Raw genomic sequence first — 24,192 nt, forward strand, 5'->3', positions numbered from 1 at the left:
ACTTTTGGATACTCGTATCTATTCAGTGTCTAAATAAATCTTTGCCTTATCCTTGTAACTTCAAATTCAGTTTGTTTAAAGTTGAAAAAAAAGTCAGCTAGACATTCCAACTTCCGTATATTTCTGGTAAAGAAATAATCATTCCTAAATTTGTAAGTACTCTGCCCCATACCAGCCATTGTTCTTCAGTGTGAAATAGTAAAATAAGTATGCTCTGCTCCTATTTCTGAGCATAATGCTTTAAAAAGCCTGCTCTTCATAGAGCTTCCTTAAATTAATCATTTTCACTACTTCCTTCAGAGCTATTGTATTATAGGGGAAATACTCATTGGCATCAAATGTTTGGGGTGAACGAAACAGTGATTCTAAATATCATAGGCAGCTGCCTCATATTTTTTTTTACAACTCCATTCTTTCTATCTGACGTTTGCTGTATTAACACTTGTAATTCCTTTGCAATTAACCCAGACGATTTTGTATTTTCCAATTATGCGGTCATGCATTGCTTTGAAGATCTGTGCTCCTATTTTATTTATTGGTGAAGTCAGATAAAGCAGCAAACCTTTCTTAAAGTCATTTTGCTGTACATACCTCATATAAACTGTTACACAATTTGAAATATCAGCACTTTTGTCAAGTTGGATGGCAAAATCCCCTGCTAACTACTGTATAAGTATAGTAGGGCTTCCAAGTGCTATGCAATATCAGTTATTCACTGGGACACTGTGTTACCACTGAGAGGAATAAGTCTCAATTTTTCAGCAGACTTCTAATTGAAAATTGTACATACCCTTTCAAGAGATGCTTGAAGGATAAGGTTTTGTAATATCTGTATGGGTTGTTTTCTTTTTTGCTGCATGGCATGCCACTAAGTGTGTCAGTGATCTTATTCAGAGTAATTTACCAACTAATAACTTAGGCTGATAAACTTTAATTCCCATTGAAAATATTCAAAAGGCTTATCAGTGACTTTCCTTCATTTTTGTTTCTGTCTCTTTAACTTCGATATACTTGTTTGCAAGCACCTTGCTGTAACTAGAACACTGGACCTTTGCATCCTGGTTTGATGAAATATTTTTTAAAAGCAACATTATACCGGCTTATCCATGTTAGTTTTCTTTTTGTAGATGGTTCAGACAAGGTTGATGTGGAAGAAATCTGTTATAGAACTTTCTGCTGCAGAAAACATACATGTATTTTCATTTTCAGATACAGGTGGATTTGATGACTGTTTCCAAACTTCCTTTTCTTATTACAAAACAATCCATTTTTCAGGATAAAAGTTGTCAATTAGGACTTGCAATGTGAGTCTCCACCGAATAACAAAACTGACAGTGTGGAAAGCTGTCTCATTAGATGATTTCGTTCTAAATGACTTTGTATAGCGTGTAAGGGCTTGTCTACACTTGCATGTTTTCCCACCAAAAACTGCCTTTTGATGACACAAACCTCAGAGGGTCTACAAATATTATGACATATGCCTGTTTTTGGCAACTAAAAACTTGCAGCCCCATAAGGGACTTTTGTTTCTGCGCTGTGAACAGTCATGCAGTGTGTACTAGGTAGGGTTTTTAAGATTATTAGCAGGGCTCGACAAACAATGTAATCTATTCACCCGTGGCGAGTAGATTACATCCCAGAGCCGGTGCAGAGTGATTTGCGCATGCGCAGAGCGCAGAACCACGTGGCTGGCGAGCGGGGCTCACCGCCGCTCGGCAAGCCCTGATTATTAGACTCCTGCATATATCCCACAATACCATGTTTAGCCACTTTGGACATTACCTTCAACTCAGATGCCTTTCAAACACGTAATGTTTATAAGTAGAGATGCTCTTCTCCTGTGCTTGCAAGCCCTGGGAAACTTAAATTCCTGTGTCTGTGGCACATGATGTAGTGGTCCACAGAACATCTTCTCAAGGAAACAGGGATGGTAACCATTGATCCAGACACTCTCCTGCTTGGAGCAATGCAGAGCTTTTGGTTCTAATTGGTGGTGGTGATGGGGGGGGGGGGGACGACTTGGTGCAAATAGAGTTGCAAGTGACCCGTAAGAACTGGGACACGTATTGTTGCATTTCTTTAGTCCTGTGTCAGAGGGGCTTTGAGTGAGACACCCTACAGTGCAAAGCCAAGATCAAGGAACTCCAGCAAGCCTACCACAAAGCAAAGGAGGGAAACAGCTGCTCTGGTGCTACACCCAAAATGTGCTTGTTTTATAAATAACTGGGCGGAGTCCTGCGTGGGGACCCCATGACTGAACCCTGGGACACTGTGGATAGTTCTCAGAGAATAGAGCCAGAAATACTTGTCTCAGATGCACAGTAGATCAAGGTGATGAAGAGACTGAAGAGGGCCAGGAGTTGAGGGTCAGTCCGGTGAACCTGTGTACCTAGCAGCGAGGAATTGTTCTCAAATGATGTTTGAGAGGACACTCAGCAACTCATTGTAGAAGAGATGTGTGTTGAAGCAACAGAAGGGACACAGGGTTTGTTGTGGGTGGGTGGGCGGGCAGGGTTGGATGCTAATTGGGTGGATGACCAGAGGCTGTATTTCTATATGCTGGCTAGCAATCTCTGGGTCTGTGTTACAGCCAAACACAGCATCAGTGTAAGCATGGATAGTAATAGAATCTTCCTTGGAAATGGTATAGAAGATTTGCTTGATGTACTTACTAATCTTGTTACGAAGTTTCCATAGCAGGGCTGTAGTTTCCCCATCCTCCTGGTACAACACTTTCCCAAACCAGTCCTCATTGTGTGCTGCCAGTGCCACTTTGGCTGCATAAAAACTGGGGATTTCTTTCCTCCCTCTTCCCCTGCCCCTGCCCTCTCCCCTCCCCACCACCACACACACTTGCCTCCAACAGCTCAGCCCAGGTTTACTTATTAATCTTTGGAAGGGCTACGTTAGCAAAAGGGATTGCAGCCCCTAGGGACAACTGTAGGATTAACAGAAATTGTTTCCTTGTACAACGGCTGCACAACCACGGTCTGTACTTTCTTGGGGAGTCATAAGCATCATCCTCCTCCCTCCACATTCCCCATACTTCTAAAACTCACCATGATCTCAATGGCTGTAAAGATCTGTTTGCCTCCAGGCTAATCTAATAAAGTGGGATGTTTTCTTCAGGGGCATGCATGATAGTGAAATGTAACCATCTTGATCATGAAAAGCAGTCACTTTATTGTTAATTGTTACTTTTGCAGACCAGACCTTGAGAACTCTGCCATTTTGTCCACCACCAGACAGACAATGGCAACTGAGGAAAAAGAAGCAAAGCATAGGATGATCTGGGGAAGGATTTGTTGAGTCATTGAAGTCAGAGAAAAAAGAGCAGCAGAAATGAGCTGTGAATAGGGAGCAGAGAGATGGGGCAGGTGGGGGAGAGAGAGGAGACAAGATAGGGAAAGGGAGCAGAGAAAAGCTAGGGCCAATAAACAGAGACAGGAGACCACTGAGTGCAAGCTACAGCTCATTCAGGACCAAAATGACACCCTGAGGAGTATAATCCTGATGAATAATAGAGACCATGACCAAAGGCCTCCCATGCAGAGCCTTTTTGCCAGCAACCATGCCTCCCCCCCCCCCCCCCCCCCCCCCACACACACACCATTCACAGCTGCAAAGGTGCAATTCTGTATCCAGGAGCCCTTTCTTTACACCCACCCCACCCACTCATCACAATCCAGTAATGGTTTCTTCCCCTTATGCTCCACTCCCTGTGAAAGCCCCCTTTGAATATTAGCACAGCTGTGAGGTTTACAAAAACAAAGGCAAATGTTATATATGTTTCCATTAATTTTTATTTTGTGTTGAATTACCCACACCAAATGCTCTGGTCTGAACCATTTGGTACCATAGGAATGTATCACTTAGAGCAGGCATGTCCAAAGTCCGGCCCACGGGCCAATTGCGGCCCGCGGTCGGATTTAATACGGCCCCCGCTTCTCCCGGCTCCCCGGTGCTCCTTTAAACTGGCGCGCGCAGTGCAGCGCGCCGCTTCAGGCCGCGCTGCCGCCGCCGCCGCAGTCCTAGACCCTGCCCTGTAGGGCACGTCCGCAGCCCCGCTCCCCCGCTTGGCTGCGGGTTTGCCCTGCCCCCGGGCCGCCGTGAGGCCAGCGTGCCCTGTGCTCTCCGACCCCGTGGGCCCTCCACTTTGAGGCTGAGAGTGCAGGGACAGCCCCCGCTTCCTCCCCCTCTCCTGGCTCCCCAGTGTTCCTCTGAACTGGCGCGCACAGCGCGCCGCTTCTGGCCGCGCCGCCGCCGTGCATGGCGGCCGCTGCGGTCCTAAAGCCTGCCGTGTAGGGCACATCCGCAGCCCCGCTCCCCCGCTTAGCTGCGGGTTCGCCCTGCCCCCGTGCCGCCGTGAGGCCAGCGTGCCCTGCGCTCTCCTGTGCTGCAGTCCAGATCTCAGTTTCACCCTTCACATTAGTTTAGGCAAGTTTTTTTTTTTTAATTGAGATGAATACATTGTAAAATCTCAGTTACTGTCAGTTGGTCTAAATCAGTTATAAATATATTTGGACACAACATGTATACTTGGTGTTATGTTCCTGTTCATATTTTTTGAACTTAAAAGTTGATAATATGTAATGTACTTTACAATGTTCCTGACATATATTTCAGCTTCCTGGATTTTTTTTTCATCTGGCCTTCAGATATGAAAGGCAGAGTGATTTAACACCTGTTTAGATTTGTCATCCATGTGACGAAATGAAAAGTATGCCGTTTGCAATAAACTTTGCATAAAATAGTTAATTTGCATTTAATTTTAATGGTTCAAAGAATGTCAGGCAAAATGGTCGGCCCTCACGCATGTTCACTTCTTCAAATCTGGCCCTCTTTGAAAAAAGTTTGGACACCCCTGACTTAGAGGCAAGAAAGCAACCCCAACACACAGAAATGTCACGCCCCCTCATTGTCAGAGAGGCTCCTCAGAGCCTCCCTAATATTGATGGCCAAACTATGTGCTAGTCTGACAGCTCGAGTGTCTGACTATTCAAAGTGTGTGCCCAAGCACCGTGGTTTAGTGCTCTACCCATAGGAAAACACTTCACCCTTACTTTTTCAGAAATTATGTAAGCAACAGCATGCAGCTCCTATGTTAGCGATGTTCATAGAATCCAATTGTTTTTCATAATACAGAAAGGGAGGGATCTGGTAGCAGGGATAGTTATGCTCTGGAATAACTGCAGGGGAGCAGCGAGTATGGGGAACACTGGACTCCAGTGCCAGACACCAAGGGGAGATCTGCAGGCCAGCAACCCCATTACTGTAGCTGCTGGCCAGGGTTGGACAACACAAGCCTCCCTTTCTCCTCTTCTCCCCCCCCCCCCCCCTCCGGCCGAAGTTGGCCTGGGGAGCAGCAACCAGCCAGGGCTGGGCAGCTTAAAGTAGCATTTTTCAACCGCATAACTACAATGTGAAGTGAGGATTTACTGTATTTGCAAATCATAATATTAGGAACTAGACCTTTTTGGTATTAACCTCTTTCCCAATCTCTCATCTGCCAATAATACCAGTTTTATTTTCTGCAATGTCATTGATAAAAATCTTAAATAGCATAGACCGAGGACTAGTCCTAGTGGACCTTGTTAGAAAACTCACCTGCTTAATAAGTGCACACTTACAAATACTGTCAGTTTTTAATCCATATGCGTGTTATTAATTTTGCATTGTTCTAGTTTTTATCAAAATATTGCACAGTGCCAAATCAGATACAGGCAGTCCCCGGGTTACGTACAAGATAGGGACTATAGGTTTGTTCTTAAGTTGAATTTGTATGCAAATCGGAACTGGCTCCAGATTCAGCTGCTGCTGAAACTGATCAGCGGCTGACTACAGGAAGCCCTAGACAGAGTTGCTCTTCCCCCGGCTTCCTGGAATCAGCCGCTGATCAGTTTCAACAGCAGCTGAATCTGGACTCCTAGATCAGAACATCTGGGGCACTGCCGGGTAGGTCCCCGCAGGACCAATCCGGCAGCACCCCAGCTGCTCTACCCCAGGCGTCCCGCAACAAAAGCCTGGTCTGCTGGGGGGGGGGGCGCACTAGCTGCGTTCCCCCCCTCCCCCCCCCCCCCCCCAGCAGACCAGGGAGACCCGAGCAAAGCCGCGGAGGCGCAGAGGTCCCGCCGCCTCTGCGGCTTTGCTCCTGTCTCCCTGCTGTGCTGGGGGAGTCCCCACCAGCACAGCAGGGAGACAGGAGCAAAGCCGCAGAGGCGGCGGGACCTCTGCGCCTCCGCGGCTTTGCTCCTGTCTCCCTGGTCTGCTGGGGGGGAGGGGACGCAGCTAGTGCGCACCCCCCCCCCCCCCAGCAGACCAGGCTTTTGTTGCGGGACGCCTGGGGTAGAGCAGCTGGGGTGCTGCCGGGTTGTGCACAGCAGGGAGACAGGAGCAAAGCCGCAGAGGTGGGGGACCCCGCCGCCTGTGCGGCTTTGCTCTGGTCTCCCTTCTGTGCTGGGGAGTCCCCCCCCAGCACACCAGGGAGACCTGGAGCAGCATTTCTCGCCCTGGAGGATGCGGTGGTGGGACCACTGCGCTCTGGGCAGTCCCGCTGCCCGCGAGCTCCGGGGCGAGAAAAGCCCCGTTCGTAAGTGCGGTTCCGACGTAAGTCGGATCCACGTAAGTCGGGGACTGCCTGTACCTTATGGAAGACTTAAGTATATTACATTAACTTGATTACCTTAATCCAGTGGTCCCCAACGTGGTGCCCGTGGACGCCATGGCACCTGCTGGGGCATTTATGTGCACCTGCCGAAACATCTGGGCTTCCGTGTCCCCTCCCCCTTCCCCCCCAACGTGCTGCACATGCACAGTGCCAGCCCCGGGTGCGTGGTGCATGTGTGGCCCCATCTCCGGAAGCACGGCGTGTGAGTGGCCCCGCCCCCGGGCGACCGGCAGCCACGAAAAGTTGGGGACCGCTGCCTTATACAAATGCTGTTTTACTCATAAGAATGGCCGTACTGAGTCAGACCAAAGGTCCATCTAGTCCAGTAGCCTGTCTGCCGACAGTGGCCAGCACCAGGTGCCCCAGAGGGGGTGGACGGAACACAATGATCAAGCTATTTGTCTCCTGCCATCCTTCTCCAGCCTCTGACAGACAGAGGCCAGGGACACCATTTCTATCCCTTGGCTAATAGCCTTTTATGGACCTAACCACCATGAAATTATCTAGCTTCTCTTTAAACTCTGTTATAGTCCTAGCCTTCACAGCCTCCTCTGGCAAGGAGTTCCACAGGTTGACTCCACCCTTGTGAAGAAGAACTTTCTTTTATTAGTTTTAAACCTGCTACCCATTAATTTCATTTGGTGTCCTCTAGTCCTTCTATTATGGGAACTAATGAAGAACTTTTCTTTCTTCACCCTCTCCACATCACTCATGATTTTATAGACCTCTATCATATCCCCCCTCAGTCTCCTCTTTTCTAAACTGAAAAGTCCCAGTCACTTTAACCTCTCTTCATATAGGACCCGTTCCAAACCCCTAATCATTTTAGTTGCCCTTTTCTGAACCCTTTCTAAGGCCAAAATATCTTTTTTGTACTCACATACTCATTTGTCAAAAATTCAGTTTTCTTAAATTGTCACATCAGCTGTCTCTCTTTACATTCCTTCTCTGGCTCACCCTTCACCACATCCTACACTAATTACTTATTTTATTGTAAAGCCTTTCGTGACCTATCCCTCCTCTCGTTTTTTTAAATACTAGGAAGGTTTTGATTTCTCTTTTCTCTGTCATTGATACTAGACTTTGTCTGCAAATTTAACAAATTAGTAACACTCATCTTGATGGTTTCACATATGTTGTCCCTCATCTGGGACAGCAGTTCCAAGCACACATCTGCAAAGCCACCTCACAGTCCTTAAAACTGTCCTCCGCAATGCTGCCTATAAAAATGATTGTCAGAGATGCTATGACCAGTATATTTCATGTTAACTACTAGTCTAATTGTTATCTGGTGCTTCCTGGCCTGATTATGTTCCGCGGTTGTCTCATCTCAAACTTGGACTGTAGACTGTTTGGGGCAGGAGCCCTCTCTTTTTATGTGCTTATATCTAGTAATGTTCATTCATTAGTACAATTTTCATACAGTGAAAAAGTAATAATTAGGAATCTATAACTCAGCTGTCATATGAAAGAACTAAATTATTCTTTGGTCCAAATCCAGTTTGTCACAGTTCCCTTTAAACGCAGGGAAGAAAAGAGTCCCAGAAATGTGGGCATGAGCCTTGGTGAGAACAGTTGCAGTAGACTTAAGGAAATTGAAAGCAAACCAAAACATATTGGAGGAGAAGAATACAAAGCAATAGTTGTAAATAGTACTTATCACAGAAGTGGGCAATAATTTTTGGCCAGGGGTCACTTGAAAATTTTTTTAAGTGGATCCGGGCCACCCAGGAAGGGATGGGGCCAGGATGCTTCTGGGCTTCCCCTGGCCATGCTTGGTCTGGGTGTGGGAGAGCCCCTTTGTCCCCCCTTTCCCACTAGGTACCCATGCTCCTGGCAGAGCAGGAAGAGGCTTTGCATACTCTCCCACTCCCAGGCTAATCAAGGCTCGGGGTGGAGGAGCGCATGAAGCCCTCTCCTGCCCTTTGCGGCTCCTCCCGGGACAGGAGCATGCATCATTTCCGTGCTCCTTGCAGGGCAGGAGGAGGCTTCGCACCTGCTCCTCCTCTCTCCCCCCCCCCCCCCCCCCAGGCTAATCAAGGCAGCTGCATGAAGCCTCATTCGCCCTGTCCCCACGCTGTGCAAGCATACAGCACTTAGAAGTTCCGCATGCTCCTCACAGGGAGGGCGGAGGAAAATTACGCAGCTCCCCTACCCCCAGGCCAATCAGCGCTTGGGGGCAGAGGAATGTGTGATGTCTCCTCCCACCCCACGAGCAGCACATGGCGCTTTAAAGCACTGCGTGCTCCTTAATTGGCCTAGGAGTGGGGGAACAGCAGAGCCTCCACGGGCTGGATCAACTGCTTGGCGTGCCGGATCTGACTTGCAAAGGCCCTTTTGCCCACATCTGATTTAACAGAATGATGTAGGGAAGAAAGAAAATGGATCATAATGGGGGGGGGGAGGGGAGAAGTGGAATTAAATGATTTCTTGGGAATAGTGGATAATCTGATTCCTAAAAATTTTGATCAGAAATTAAGTTTTTTCAGTCATCTCTTTACCATTTTAGATAACTTTTTTAAATTGCCAGATCAATTTTTGTCGTTGTTGCATAAGCAAATGCTCTCTCTTTAATGCAGAGCTATTGCACTTCTGTGCCTTGTCTACACTTAGAGAGAGGGAGACTGACATTGCAGAGGTTGCACTCTTGGGCATCGATTTAGTGGGTCTAGAAAGGATGCACTACATTGACTGCTGATCACACACCCATTGACTCTGATACTCGACCAGGTTGCAAGGAGTAAGGGGAGTCAACGGGAGAGTTTCTTCTGTTGACCTTCTGCAATGGGGCGCTGCAGTAAGTGGAATCCAGCTACACTGTTCACTTAGATGGAGTTGTGTACCTTATTTCAACTTTGCCTTCTCATGTAGACCTGGCCTGAATGGCCCAATTCTATGACTTATTCATGTTGAGTAGTACCTTACTCTACTAATTTTCTTACTGAATCTAGGATGCTTCTATTAGGGATGTTAAATACGGGTTAATTGAATAGTCAAGTAACCTCATACATTCTTATCATTTAGTCTACTATTCTATAGACCCCAGGGATCGGGCTGGCAGCAAGGTGCTCCAGCCTTACTCCTGAGCAATCCCTTTTTTGTGATTGTACTGCCCGGTACTGAGTACCAGCACCTCCAGTCAGAGCTCAACACTTTTTCCCCTGGAGTATCGGCATCTTTTCCCCATAGGGTGCCAAGTGGGAGCTGGCCTACGAGGGGAGCCCGTTTAAAAAACAGCTTCCCTCGCAGACCAGCTGCTTGTTGCCCTGTGCTGCTGCCTCTGATAAAGAGACAGCAGCGTGGGGTGGCAGCAGCCCCTGTCTGGGGAGGGCATATCTAAGCACCAGATCTGGTGCAAGCCAGAACTGAGCCAGTCTGCCTGCCTGCCCTCCTCCTATTACCCTTTAAATGCAGAGCTGCAGCAGGGCTAGGTCCCAGACCCATCGCAAGCTAGTAGTGAGTTGGGCTGCTGGCCAGTCTGCTAAAAGATTTACTGGTGGAGGAAGGGAATGCATGTAGTCTATAGCATTAACCTATAAGCTTTTGCTTATTGGTTAATCAACTACACTATTACATCCCTAGCCTCAATGTAAAAGTTGCAGAATTTGCCCTAGAGCGTTCCATTCTATTATTAAAATGAATAATTTGGTAAAACTTTGTTCTATATATTAACTTAACTTCTTTTATTTGAATTCAAAGGTACCTGTTGTTTTCAATAGCTTGTTTATTACCAGTAAAGTTTTTACTGTTTAGTCTAGAAGTAATAATTTCATCTACTTTTTTGAAGAACTGTGCCAGTCAAAACTTTTAAGCTCTGTTTTCCTGTTTTGGTAACAAATATTTATTGAAGTTAAAGGCTGATTTCTTTCACAGCTGCCTCGCAAGACATTGTAGGAATTGTATTCCTGCTTTCGTCCAGATTACTTTAAGTAAATATATCATTCAAAAAGTACTTCCTTTTGAGGAATAAAATAAATGGGTAGCAGTAATTCCTTTTAAACTTGTCTTCAATTTTACCACAGTTTAAAGTAGGAAACCCAAGTCCTCCACTATACCACTGGAAAACAAGATTCCGAATAACATTATAGGGAATACTGACTAAAGAGTGCTCTTGTAAAAAAAGCTCTCTGGTTCTATCCAAGCTTTTCTTGAGACATGTAAATGTTTGAAGAATCAAAAAATGCCAGTATATTTGAGACATTTTTAACCCGCACAATGGTATCTTTATTTCCATCATACAAAAGTAAAGTTTAATATGGTCCATTGATGTGGCACTTTTTAATATGTAACAGCTTAGTGGTATTGTGAGTTCCATCCTTGAGAGAGGAGATTAAAAATTGTGACTTTACACTAGGAATGTGAATGTTTAACCAATTAACTGGTGAGTGTCACCTTAAGGAATGCTCCAGCCCTGTGGAGAGCCTGCTGTGGACAGGGACTGCTGCAGCCTCTGCCTACCACCCTGTCCACCTTCCCCTTTAATCACTTAACAGGTTAAACAATATTTTTAACTGCTTACCAAATTAAACAGGATTTTCTGTCCTTATATTCCACTTCATGTGCTTGGTCAGATGGAAAAAATATTTTGTCACTTGAGGGTGATGATTCATCAGCTCCTACAAAGAGGTAGAGCTGTACTTATTAGTCTAATTTGGCTCAACAGTTGCACTACCAGGTAGATATAGGTTAAACCTCTCTAGTCCAGCATCTTGGGGACCTGACTGGTTCTGAACCAGAGAATTTTCTGGACCACAGGAGGTCAATATTGTCTAGCAGCATTACCAGCACTTCAGTGTATCAGAGGAAGAAAAAGGGAGAGAAGCAGATGATGGTGCTGTGGGGAGCTGGTTTAAAAGGTAGTTCCCCCCCCCCCCCCCCCCAGCATCATTTCTGGGGAGGGGAGGCAGAGTGGGGGACCCGGCTCATTCCAGGTCCCCTGCTGCATTTCTGCCTTTTAAATGTAGTTAGAACCATGCAAGCCCACTTATCAATTAATGAAGTAGTCGATGGAAATTCCATTGACTACTTGATTAGCTTTTTAACTGCTATTTAACATCCCTAGAGGGGGTAAGTGTTATGCCAGTAGGCTCGCATCTGTTGGGACTGACTTTTTTGAAACACATTTTCGAACCGGCTCTGTTCAGTATCTTCATCGATTTAGATGCTGGCTTAAGTTTGCAGATGATACCAAGTTGGGAGGGGTTGCAGCTTCTTTAGAGGATAGGTCATAATCCAAAAGGATCTGGACAAACTGGAGAAATGGTCTGAAGTAAATAGGATGAAGTTTAGTAAGGACAATGCAGAGTACTCCACTTAGGAAGGAACAATCCATTTCACACATACAGAATGGAAATGACTGTCTAGGAAGCAGTACTGCAGAAATGGATCTAGTGGTCATAGGGGACCACGAGCTAAATATGAGTCAACAGCATGACACTGTTGCAAAAAAAGGAAACAAGATTCTGAAATGCATTAACAGGAGTGTGGTGAGCAAGACACGAGAAGTCATTCCTCCACTCTACCCCCTACTAATTAGGCCTCAGTTGGAGTATTGTGTCCACTTCTGGGCACCACATTTCAAGAAAGATGTGGCGAAACTAGAGAAGGTCCAGAGAAGAGCAACAAAAATGATTTGAAGTCTAAAAAATATGAGTTATGAGGGAAGGCTAGAGGAATTGGGATTATTTAGTTTGGACAAGAGACGACAGAGGGGACATGATAGCAGTTTTCAAGTATCTAAAAGGGTGTTACAGGGAGGAGGGAGGAATTCTTCTTCTTAGCCTATGATGATAGGACAGGAAGCAATGGGCTTAAATTGCAGCAAGGGAGGTTTAGGTTGGACGTTAGAAAAGAGTTCCTAACTGTCAGGGTGGTTAAACACTGGAATAAATTGCCTAGGAAGCCTGTAGAATCTTCATCACTGGAGCTGTTTAAGAGAAGGTTAGACATGCATCTATCAGGAATGATCTAGATAGTGCTTGGTACTGCCATGAGGCCAGGGGACTTGACTTAATCTCTTGAGGTCCCTTGCAGTTTTAGTAGTCTCTGATTCTCTGATCTTGATACAGGAGTCTAGGTGCTACAGTAAGCCCCCCAGATACTACAGCAGTATAAACAATAATGCTCAGTGTTTCCTGGAAAATCTGTTTAGTCTCCCATAATATTCCTCAATATTCTAGGTCAGAGTTATCATACAGTGAGTGACTTACTACTAACAATTAACACTGATATGTTTTTGTAAGTTTCTTGAATTATTTTTATAAATGTTTCAAGGTTAGTTTTAATATGCTAACTCTTCTGGTTCTTTGGTGTTCAATTTTTTTTCACTATCTGAAGAACGTATTCTTTGATGGAAGTATTCTTTGTGTTCAGACACACAAAATGTCCACCACTGTGTAATATTTATCGAGTCTTCAGGCTGTGCTTTTGACTCCTTCATTTCAAGCATAGAGTCCTAGAGTTCCATATAACATATATTTAACATCTTTAGTGTAGGCTGTTGCTATATATTGGTGTAATATAATGCAATGAACACATAAATATGCTAAGTCATTAGTTCTCAATCTTTTTCATGCTTGGCTCCTCCTTCCATATAGCCAGAATATAGCAGGGACTTGCTTTTCCTTTACCTCTTAGGGAAAGAGAGAGAGGTTGCAGCTCATCCCCTTGATGCCTCCTTCTGACCCATAAGGTTAGGAGTTTTGCACTAAATAGAAGGGTAAATACAAATGTTTCATTTAGGTACCCCAAATCTTTGTGTGCTGGTGAATGTTGTAGCTGTTCTTTGTCTGTCTTTCTCTTCAGATGTTTCATAGATTCAGTGGGTGTTGTAGAGCCTTAATTTTTGAGCTAATGAAATGCCTTGTTGTGACTTGACTAGCACCAAGAGTCACTAGAAACACAGTAACATTTGAGTTTGGATTTTTAACAGAATAAATATCTTCAGTGTTGTAAAGCATTGTTTTGCGTAATGGAACAGTTTGGTGCTACAAAATTTTGTTTCCCATTTCCCCAATGAGGATTTTTTAAAAGATCATTTAAATATAATTAGCTTTTTTTTAAATTAATAGAGTCCTGATGATTCTGATCTTTAAGGCTGTGACTGTCTCTGACTTTGTGGTTTTTACAAGGCTTAAATGAGGACACAATCTTTACAGAAGATGAGGGGTGCATTGGTATTACTAGAATTGAGGTGGAATTGGGCTATATTGGTTATGAATTAAGAATGAATAAATCACATAAGTTAACTTGAAGTAGAATAACAAGAACTAGAGCTCAAGACATTAAGGATGATACATTTAGATAATCCACTAATCAAATAGTTGATGCAGCTTGCATCGACTATTCGATTAGTCGATAAGGGCACCTTTGCCTTTGAAATGTAGCAAGAGCCCTGCTGGCTCTTGCTACATTTCAAGGGTGGAAGTGCCATGGGCCCAGCAGGAGATTTAAGAAGTCCCCTGTTGACCCTGCACTCCCTGTTTTTGAAATATACAAGAGCGCCCTGCTCTTGCTACTTCTCAAAGGCAGAAGCACCACCAGTTCCTTGCTTTTCCCCCCCTTCCCCTCAGACGGTGCTGGGGGTGGAACTGGCTTTGAAGCTAGCTTCCCCCCATCACTGGTTCTGATAGAGGCAGAAAAGCGAGGGGGGGGGGAGCAATTAGTCAAGTCGACTAGTTGCTTACATCTGTACAAGACATAGTGAATTATTTTCTCAAAAATATATGGTTTTAAATACTTTCATAAGTACCTGGTTAGTATTTTTAAAAGTTTTAAGCTAGCAATATAGGAGAAAAATTGGATGGCTAAGTATGATTCACAGTAGCTGCTAACTGTTAGCCATCTAATTTTTCTCCTATATTGCTAGCTTAAAACTTTATTTTTGATTTATGGTACACTTTTTTATTAATTTTAGTCTTTTGGTGCACTTTTAAAAAGTGTCTTTTTAAAGAGTGTGTTACCTTTTTTTTTTTTTTTTTTTTTTTTCTTTTTGGTCTTAAATCTAGTGTGTTTCAACTAATAAACTCCATGGTTCATTTTGATATGCTTATGTATTTTGAGCTAGACTTTTACAAAATGTTTTTACACTAGGTATCTACATTGTTAATTAGAATCATTTGTGTGCTTAAGGAAAGGATAAAGGAATTGAGGTGATCGCTCAATTGTTTTGTTGGTTAAAAGGAGGAAGGCTTCAAAGATTGTAATTCTTCTAAGGTGTCTTTATGACAAACATCGTTGGCCATGAATTTGTTTGGATCAATTTCTTTGATCTCTGCAGCTTCCAAAGAATGGACTTGACTGAACGCAACAAATGGTTGAGCTGGCACAAAGGATTTGTTGCAGCTTGCAGGGCGCCCTGTGCTGGTACCTTCACCCCTTGGTCTGCCTGCATGGGTGGGTTACTCCCCCCGGCTTGTGGGCATGCATGGCAGCCCCCTTTGCAGGGCTTCTTTGGGGCTTTACCTGCGCCAAGGGAGGGCCTGCCTGGATTGCCTGCAGTGGCATTTGCATGCTGGGGGCACAGGCTGGGTAGGGGCAAGGGGGTACATGGGGAGCTGGGGAGGGAGGTTGGATGCTTCTGCTCCTCTGCAGTTTCCAAAACCCCTTTGATCTGCGCTGGCACAGCTACCATTGGCTGCCCGCTTGTGATGTGCAGGGACTGTGGTTGTCCCATGTAGCAGGGCTGGACTCAGTTTCCATCCCTTTAAAGGGACCTGTATTGTGGCGGGAGGGAGGGGTTAGGCAGCGCATGCCTGCTGTCAGCCACTGTGGCAGTGCCTCCCCATGAGTAGAGCCATGCGATGCTGAACAGAGCCAGGCCGCATTGACGCGTGCACAGGAGTGTGTGTGGAGGTTGAAAATCCCATGACAGACAGATAAGAATGGTGGCCATTTAATAGAAAGTTTTTCTTCGAGTGCCTGCTCATGTCCATTCTGATTAGGTGTGCGCGCACAGCATTCATGGATTCCGGAGCTTTTTTCCCTTAGCAGTATCCACAGGGCTAGGCAGGAAGCCCTCTGGAGTGGCGCCAGTAAACCCCTCAGTTCCTTCTTACCGCCCCTGACGGTAGCTGGAACGTGTGTTAAGGCTATCAGCCTGTCCTGTAGCAGTTTGTATTCATCATCTGTTCCTGTATTATAGTTAGAATCAGTAGTTAAATACTTGTTAAAGTAGTTGTTGGATAGTGTAATTAGTTGACAAAAGAGCTCAGCTGGCCTCTCCCAGTCAGGGGAGGGGATGCCAGGGTCCCAAGGCTTTAAGCCCTGTAGTTCGTGCTCAAAGCCTATGCCCTGTGGAGACCCACACTTTTCGTGTTTAAAGTGCCTCAGAGAGGCCCATCGAGTGGAGAGCTGCTTGATCTGTAAAGAATTTAAGCCCAGGACCAAGAGGGAAAGAGACTCTAGGCTAAAGCTCCTGTTGATAGAGTCAGCATTGCAGCCTCAGAGTGAGGAGCGTCCCCACTCTGTCCACAGCGCACCGTCCACGTCAGCCGCAGCACCGGCCAAACATCAAGCAGCTGTCTCGAAGACACTCAGTCGCAGGCACCGAAGAGATGTAAAGCCTCAAGCGGCTAGTCGACGTAGAGACGTGGTCACAAAGTGCGCCCTAAGGAGAAGTGCGCCCTAAGGAGAAGGTGCAGCCCGGACAAGGTTTGGAGCCTGGGGCAGGCTACAGGGATGGGGGAGATCCAGCATCTCTCTACCCCAGAGATGTTTGATGCAGCAAGAGAGCTCATCGAACTGACTACAGCCGAGGGAGAAGGCCCAGCACCTCAGGTGCGGGCCTGCACCTTCCCATGGCACGAGCGTCCTCCCACCAGCACCGACATTGGGGTCGTGGGACTCACAGAGCATGGTGCAGGCCCGAGCACAGCAGCTGTTCCAGTCACCAACACCAGCTCCCAGCCTCTTGCCATCTGTGGCACCGGTGCCGAGTACCTTTATGGCACCAGGTCAGTCAGTGCCGAGTACCTTTATGGCACCAGGGCAGCCTCAGCCAACTCTGGCGGCACTGGGGTATACAGTGCCACACTATGCAGCACAGGAGGTGGCACCACCGATACGTACAAGATAGGGACTGTAGGTTTGTTCTTAAATTGAATGGTCGAGGGGCCCGTCTGCACTAGTGGACCCACTGGTGGAATTGTGGCCCTCTGCTCATGGCCAATCACTAGTGTGTGTGGGAGTTCCATTTGTCAGACAGTCCCCATCAGTGTGGCTGGTCACGGACGCATCAGACATGGGATGAAGGGTGCACCTGGGTGGCCTCCGGACGCAAGATACGTGGTTACCAGGGGAAATACCCCTTCTACTACATTGGTGTTGTGTAGGTAGTTCTGACCTCTTAATTTTCTTCAGAATAAGCAGCAGTCCTTTGATCTTTGCTTCAAGCAGGGGGTCTGGTCAATATTATGGTGATGAGAAAAATATAATTTTTGTGATCTCTTTTAGAGTAAAACCACACTTTGCTTTATTACTTCTGTTATAAGGCTGTTCAAGAAGGCTACCTGAAATAAAAGAGCTATTTGTTGTGAATCTAAAGAAAAAATGGATTAATTATCAGTATCAAAAAAATACATTGAAATGTGTATTCCTTTACTGAAATGTGATTCCTCTTATGGCTGTGTTCAAATAAATGTGGATCATACACAGCATGCATTTCAGTAAGCTTTTCTGATGTTTATGTGCATTCTAGCTTAGTGTGAATCAGGACCCAATTATTACAACTTTTAAATAGACCGAGAACTGATTTTAACAACATTAACATGTATTACCAAGAGGGAGTCCTCATATTTTAAGAAACATACACACAGCTTTGTAAATAATTATCCTTGTATTAACAGCTTGCAGGGGGTTTAACAGTAGTTTGCATTAGGAGCTTTAATTCAAACTACCTCGTCCATGCCACGTGTAGCCGCAGGCGGGTAGTTCGAACTACGGGCATTTAAAAATGGCTCCCACCCGGGAACAAGCAAATGAAGCCTGGAATATTTAAATCCCGGGCTTCATTTGCAAGTTCAAATGCTTACATTAGCCACCCTAGTTCGAACTAGGGTGGCAGTGTAGACATACCCAGATAGTGGCTTCTTCACAGTAGCTTCCCCCACCCCTCTATCAAGGATGTTAAGAGGTGGGTAATTGACTAAATTTGTATCGCTACATGATTAGTCAATGAAGGAAGGTGCCTCTGTTCCAGCTCTTGCTGGAACCCACAAACTAAAATGGATCACCACGGGAGACGAACAGACACTAACAGCAGACAGTGACTGACAGGCTACGATACGGACGGTGGCGAACCCGAACCCTTCCTTGGTCAGGGCTTATAAGCCCTTCAAGGTGGTAAGGGTGGTGTGCAGTTAATGGTGCCGTGTGCAACACTCCAGTAGGGAGGGGTGCACAGTTTCTGAGCGGCGTGCAGCTCATTTTAGTGCCCAGTGCACAGTTTTGGACTGAGTGCAATCTATAGTGCAGGGTGCACTGAGCAGATGACCGTGTGCACTTAGGTTTTGGCAGGAAAGGGGGTAACACAGGGAGAAGAAGGAAAACAAGATGGAATCCAAAGAGGCTCCATCTTGGACATAAGCTTTAAATGTCTTTACCCTGGCAGGCATTAGCTTTCAGGCTCTCTCCACAGGCTCTGCAGTGCTGAATGCTTTGGAAGAGACCTCACAAGGAAGTAATTGGAAGGGAACACCATCTACTGGAAGTCATGGGATGCGTAGTCCTAGGGATGGGGGTTCCACGGCCACCCCCACGCCCCCAAAGAAAATGACGGGGGATGGTGGTCGGGGACTCCCTCCTAACACGGACTGAGCCATCCATCTGTTGTCTGGACCTGGGATCTCGAGAGGTGTGCTGCTTACCGGGAACTTGCATTCAGGATGTGACTGAGAAGCTTACCAAATTGATCAAACCTTCGGATCGCTACCCCTTCCTGCTTCTCCACGTGGGAACTAACGATACGGCCAAGAATGACCTTGAGTGGGTTACTGCGGATTATGTAGCACTGGGAAGAAGGATCCAAGAACTTGGAGTGTAAGTGGTGTTCTCGTCCATCCTTCCTGTTGAAGGGAAAGGACTGGGCAGGGATAGTCAAATTGAGGAAGTAAATGTGTGGTTTCTCAGGTGGTGTCGCAGAGAGGGCTTTGGTTTCTTCGACCATGGGACTCTGTTCCGGGCACAAGGATTGTTAGGAAGAGATGGGATCCACCTAACCAAGAGAGGAAGGAGCATCTTCACGGTCAGGCTTGCAAACCTAGTGAGGAGGGCTTTAAACTAGGTTTGTCAGGGGACGGTGACCAAAACCCTAAGGGGAGTGGGAAGGTCGGATACCGGGAAGAACTGCAAAGAGGAACAAGCAACAAAGGAGGACCGCTGATTCAAATGAAGAAGATAGGGTGATCAACTGGTTATCTCAGGTGTTTGTACACTAATGCGAGAAGCCTGGGCAACAAACAAGAAGAACTGGAGGCCCTGGCCCAGTCCAAGAAATATGATTTAATTGGAATAACATAGACTTGGTGGGATGACTCGCATGACTGGAGCGCTGTCATGGAAGGGTATAGACTGTTCAGGAAGAACTGGCAGGGGAGAAAAGGAGGAGGACTTGCACTATATGTAAGAGAGCACTATGATTGCTCTGAACTCCAGTATAAAGAGGGAGAAAAACCTGTTGAGAGTCTGAGTTAAGTTTAAAGGAGCAAACAACAGCAGTATTTGCTGTTTACTTAGATTTTCAGAAAGCCTTTGACAAGGTCCCTCACCAAAGGCTCTTGTGTAAATTACATGGCCATAGGATAAAAGGGAAGGTCCTTTCTTGGATTGAGAACTGGTTAAAAGACAGGAAAGAAAGGGTAGGAATACATGATAAATTTTCAGAATGGAGAGAGGTAACTAGTGGTGTCCTCCAAGGGTCAGTCCTGGGACCAATCCTTTTCAACCTATTCATAAATGATCTGGAGAAAAGGGTAAGCAGTGAGATGGTAAAGTTTGCAGATGATACCAACTGTTTAGGATAGTCAAGACAGAAGCAGACTGTGAGGGACTCCAAGAAGATCTCACCAAACTGAGTGATTGGTCAACAAAATGGCAAATGGAATTTAAAGTGGATAAGTGTAAAGTAATGCACATCGGGAAAAATAACCCCAACTTATACGTACAGTATGATGGGGGCTAATTTGGCTATGACAAATCAGGAAAAAGATCTTGGAGTTATTGTGGACAGTTCTCTGAAAACTTCCACACAGTGTGCAGCGGTGGTCAAAAAGGCAAATAGGATGCTAGGAATTATTAAGAAAGGGATAGAAAATAAGACCCAGAATATCTTACTGCCCCTGTATAAAACTATGGTACGCCCACATCTTGAATACTGTGTACAGATGTGGTCTCCTCACCTCCAAAAAGATATTTTGGCCTTGGAAAGGGCAACTAAAATGATTAGGGGTTTGGAACGAGTCCCATATGAGGAGAGGTTAAAGCGACTGGGACTTTTCAGTTTAGAAAAGAGAAGACTGAGGGGGAATATGATAGAGGTATATAAAATCATGAGTGATGCGGAGAGGGCCGATCAAGAAAAGTTATTTATTAGTTCCCTAAATAGAAGAACTAGAGGACACCAAATGAAATTAATGGGTAGCAGGTTTAAAACGAATAAAAGAAAGTTCTTCTTCACACAGTGTGTAGTCAACCTGTGGAACTCCTTGCCAGAGGAGGCTGTGAAGGCTAGGACTATAACAGAGTTTAAAGAGAAGCTAGATAATTTCATGGAGGTTAGATCCATAAAAGGCTATTAGCCAGGAAATAAAATGGTGTCCTTGGCCTCTGTTTGTTAGAGGCTGGAGAAGGATGGCAGGAGACAAATCACTTGATCATTGTCTTCGGTCCACCCACTCTGGGGCACCTGGTGCTGGCCATTGTCGGCAGACAGGGTACTGGGTTAGATGGATCTTTGCTCTGACCCAGTACGGCCGTTCTTATGTTCTTATGTTGGTTGGTGTCTGCTATAGGCCACCAAATCAGGTGGATGAGGTAGATGAGGCTTTCTTCAGACAACTGAGAGAAGCTTCCAGATTGCAGGCCCTGGTTCTCTAGGGGACTTTAATTACCCTGACATCTGTTGGGAAACGAATACAGCAGTACACCGGCAATCCAGGAAGTTTTTGGAGAATGTTGGGGACAACTTCTTTGTACAAGTGCTGAAAGATCTGATATGGGGCCATGTGCAGCTTGACCTTCTGCTCACAAACGGGGAGGAACTAATAGGGGAAGTAGAGGTGGGTGACAATCTCGGAAGCAGTGATCATGAGATGGTAGATTTCCTGACCAAAGGAAGAAAAGAGAGTAGTAAAATACATACCTTGGATTTCAAAAAAGCAGATTGACTCCCTCAGAGATCTGATGGGTAGAATCCCCTGGGATGCTAACATGAAGGGGAAAGGAGTCCAGGACAGCTGGCAGTATTTTAAAGAAGCCTTATTGAAGGCACAGAAAGAAACCCTCTTGATGCATAGCAAGAGAGGCTAACATGGTAGAAGACCAGATTAGCTTACAGGGGATATCCTTGGTGAATTTAAGCACAAAAAAGAAGCTTACAAAAAGTGGAAACTTGGACAAATGACCAGGGAGGGGCTTAAATGTATAGCTTGAGAATGCCGGGGAGTTATCAGGAAGGCGAAAGCGCAATTGGAATTGTGACTGGCTAAGGATGTGAAGGATAACAAGAAAGGTTTCTACAGGCATGTTAACAAAAAGAAGGTGATCAGAGAGGGTGTGCGGCCCCTACTGGATGAAGGAGGGAACCTAGTGACAGATGCTGTGGGGAAAGCTGAAGTACTCAATGCTTTCTTCGCCTCTTTATTCACGAACAAGGTGGGCTCCCGGACTAATGAGCTAAGTGACATAAAATGGGATGGAGATGGACAGCCCTTGGTGGGTAAAGAACAGGTTAGGAACTATTTAGAAAAGCTAAACGTACACAGATCCATGGGTCCGGACTTAATGCATCCGAGGGTACTGAGGAGTTGGCAAATGTCATTGAGGAGCCTTCGGCCATTATCTTTGAAAAGTCGTGGAGGTCTGGAGAACTATAGGCCTGGTCAGTCTTACTTCGGTTACTGGAAAAATCATGGAAGGGATCCTTAAGGAATCCATTTTGAGGCACTTGGAAGAGAGGAAAGTGATTAGGAATAGTCAGCATGGATTCACAAAGGGAAAGTTGTGCCTGACCAATCTGATTAGCTTCTATGATGAGGTAACTGGCTCTGTGGATGTGGGAAAGTCAGTGGATATGATATACCTTGACTTCAGCAAGGCTTTTGATACGGTCTCCCACAATATTCTTGCCAGCAAGTTAAGGGAATGTGGATTGGATACATGGACAGTAAGATGGATAAAAAGACGGATAGAAGGCCGGGCCCAGGTGGTAGTGATCAACGGCTCGATGTCAGGATGGCGGTCGGTTTCTAGCGGAGTGCCCCAAGGTTCGGTTCTAGGACCGGTTTTGTTCAATATCTTTATTAATGACCTGGATGAGGGGACTGATTGCACCCTCAGCAAGTTTGCGGATGACACTAAGTTAGAGGGAGAGGTAGATACCCTTGAGGGCAGAGATAGGGTCCAGAATGACTTAGACAAATTGGAGGATTGGGCCACAAGAAATCTGATGAGGTTCAACAAGGACAAATGCAGAGTTCTGCACTTGGGACGGAAGAATCCCAAGCATTGTTACAGGCTGGGGAGCAACTGGTTAAGTAATAGTTCTGCAGAAAAGCACCTGGGGATTACAGTGGATGAGAAGCTGGATATGAGTCAACAGTGTGCCTTGTAGCCAAAAAGGTTAATGGCATATTAGGTTGCATTAAGAGGAGCATTGCCAGCAGATCCAGAAAAGTCATTATTCCCCTTTTTTCGGCTCTGGTGAGGCCACATTTGGAGTATTGTGTCCAGTTCTGGACCCCCACTACAAAAAGGATGTGGACGCATTGGAGAGGGTCCAGTGGAGGACAACCAAAATGATTAGGGGGCTGGAGCATATGACCTACGAGGAGAGGCTGAGGGAGTTGGGTCTGTTTAGTCTGCAGAAGCGAAGAGTGAGGGGGGATTTGATAGCAGCCTTCAACTTCCTGAAGGGAGGTTCCAAAGAGGATGGAGAAAGGCTGTTCTCAGTAGTGACAGATGGCAGAACAATGGTCTCAAGTTGTGGTGGGAGAGGTCCAGGTTGGATATTAGGAAAAACTATTTCACGAGGAGGGTAGTGAAGCACTGGAATGGGTTACCTAGGGAAGTAGTGGAGTCTCCATCCTTAAAGGTGTTTAAGTCTCGGCTTGACAAAGCCCTAGCTGGGTTGATTTAGTTGGGATTGGCCCTGCCTAGAGCAGGGGGCTGGACTTGATGACCTTCTGAGGTCTCTTCCAGCTCTATGGTTCTATGATTGTCTGCAGGAGGCCCACCTGATGTTTCCTAACTTGAGTGCTTGATTTCACAACCTTAATGTTCTTTTAACATAAGTTGGGGAGGAGGGTTGGTTTAATATTTAGCATAATCGAGTTGCAGTGTGGGCATTTTAGATTTAGTGTACACTTTGAAGACTGAATTTGTGATTATAAATTAAGTTCTGTGTCTGTAGGTGACTCAGTCTCATCTTCTCAGATTAAAGAGATAATACCAAGGAATTTGAAAAGAACTTTTGTATCATCATCTAATTGTGACTGATGCAAATCCATAAATTATGTGTGTTGCTCAATGTAAAGAAACAAAATTATTACATCTGTTTTTTGTTTTTGTAATTTACAGATGTAATCTGTTCATCTTCTGAATAAGTAAAATAGAAAAGTAAAGGGTAACCTAACTGTAAATGTCAGTATTTAACTATGTAAATTAAGATTTTGTTAGTATTGGTTTTTTGATGTTTTATAGAATAGAGATGAAATTGTGGAGGAGTTGATCTTAGTGATACAGGGAATCTTTGAATATGACGTAAATATCTGTAATTTATTGCTAGATGTTTCACATGCATGTACTCTTCCTCAAAACCAAAATATGTCCGCATTATAGCCTTCTTTAATCTGCAGAATTACTATGGACAGTTAGGAAAACTCTAATTCAGAAAGGAGTTAAAATGGAAGGATTACCATAAAATAATAAGAGGATCATGTGCAAGTGATATGGTATCAATTCTGCCCACACTGTAATACATACAGAGAATGTTTATTCTTGTTAGTTATATATTTTGGGAGAGAGTCTCTGTAAACACTTGGTTTTGAAAATAAAAAAGGCTTTATGGTTTTCTTAGTTTCAGGTTTTAAGGGGAAGTGAAAAGTTTCTGTGCGTTAGTGTCTGAGAATTCATTTAAAAAAAAAAAAAAGCATCCAGCTAAAAGCAGCCATGAAAATTCCAACAGTTTCTTTCATGTGACCTAATCTTAGACCTATACAAATTTAGGTTATATACTTAGATTGCTAACATTTCAGCTCTTTAAGACAGTTGTCACCCATGGTGTTGGTCTGTTGTCCTTTTAGATGTTGTAT

The 24,192-nt window shown here is 45.1% G+C and overlaps 1 protein-coding gene across 9 annotated transcripts in view; it reads left to right on the forward strand.

The window, feature by feature from the left end:
• Positions 1-24,192, forward strand: part of PUM2 (pumilio RNA binding family member 2) — a 129,995-nt gene that overhangs the window by 20,395 nt on the left and 85,408 nt on the right. Inside the window, exon 1 of one of the 9 annotated variants that reach the window (XM_089777037.1) lies at positions 17,276-18,703. The exons of the other annotated variants lie outside the window; for them this stretch is intronic. The gene's annotated coding sequence lies outside the window, so the exon portion shown is untranslated. Of the gene's footprint in view, positions 1-17,275; positions 18,704-24,192 lie in introns of those variants that run through there. 9 annotated transcript variants of the gene reach the window in all.

Source organism: Pelodiscus sinensis, chromosome 3, assembly GCF_052426305.1.
Source record: "Pelodiscus sinensis isolate ZL-2025 chromosome 3, ASM5242630v1, whole genome shotgun sequence".
In the NCBI taxonomy this organism is placed as follows: Eukaryota; Metazoa; Chordata; order Testudines; family Trionychidae; genus Pelodiscus; species Pelodiscus sinensis.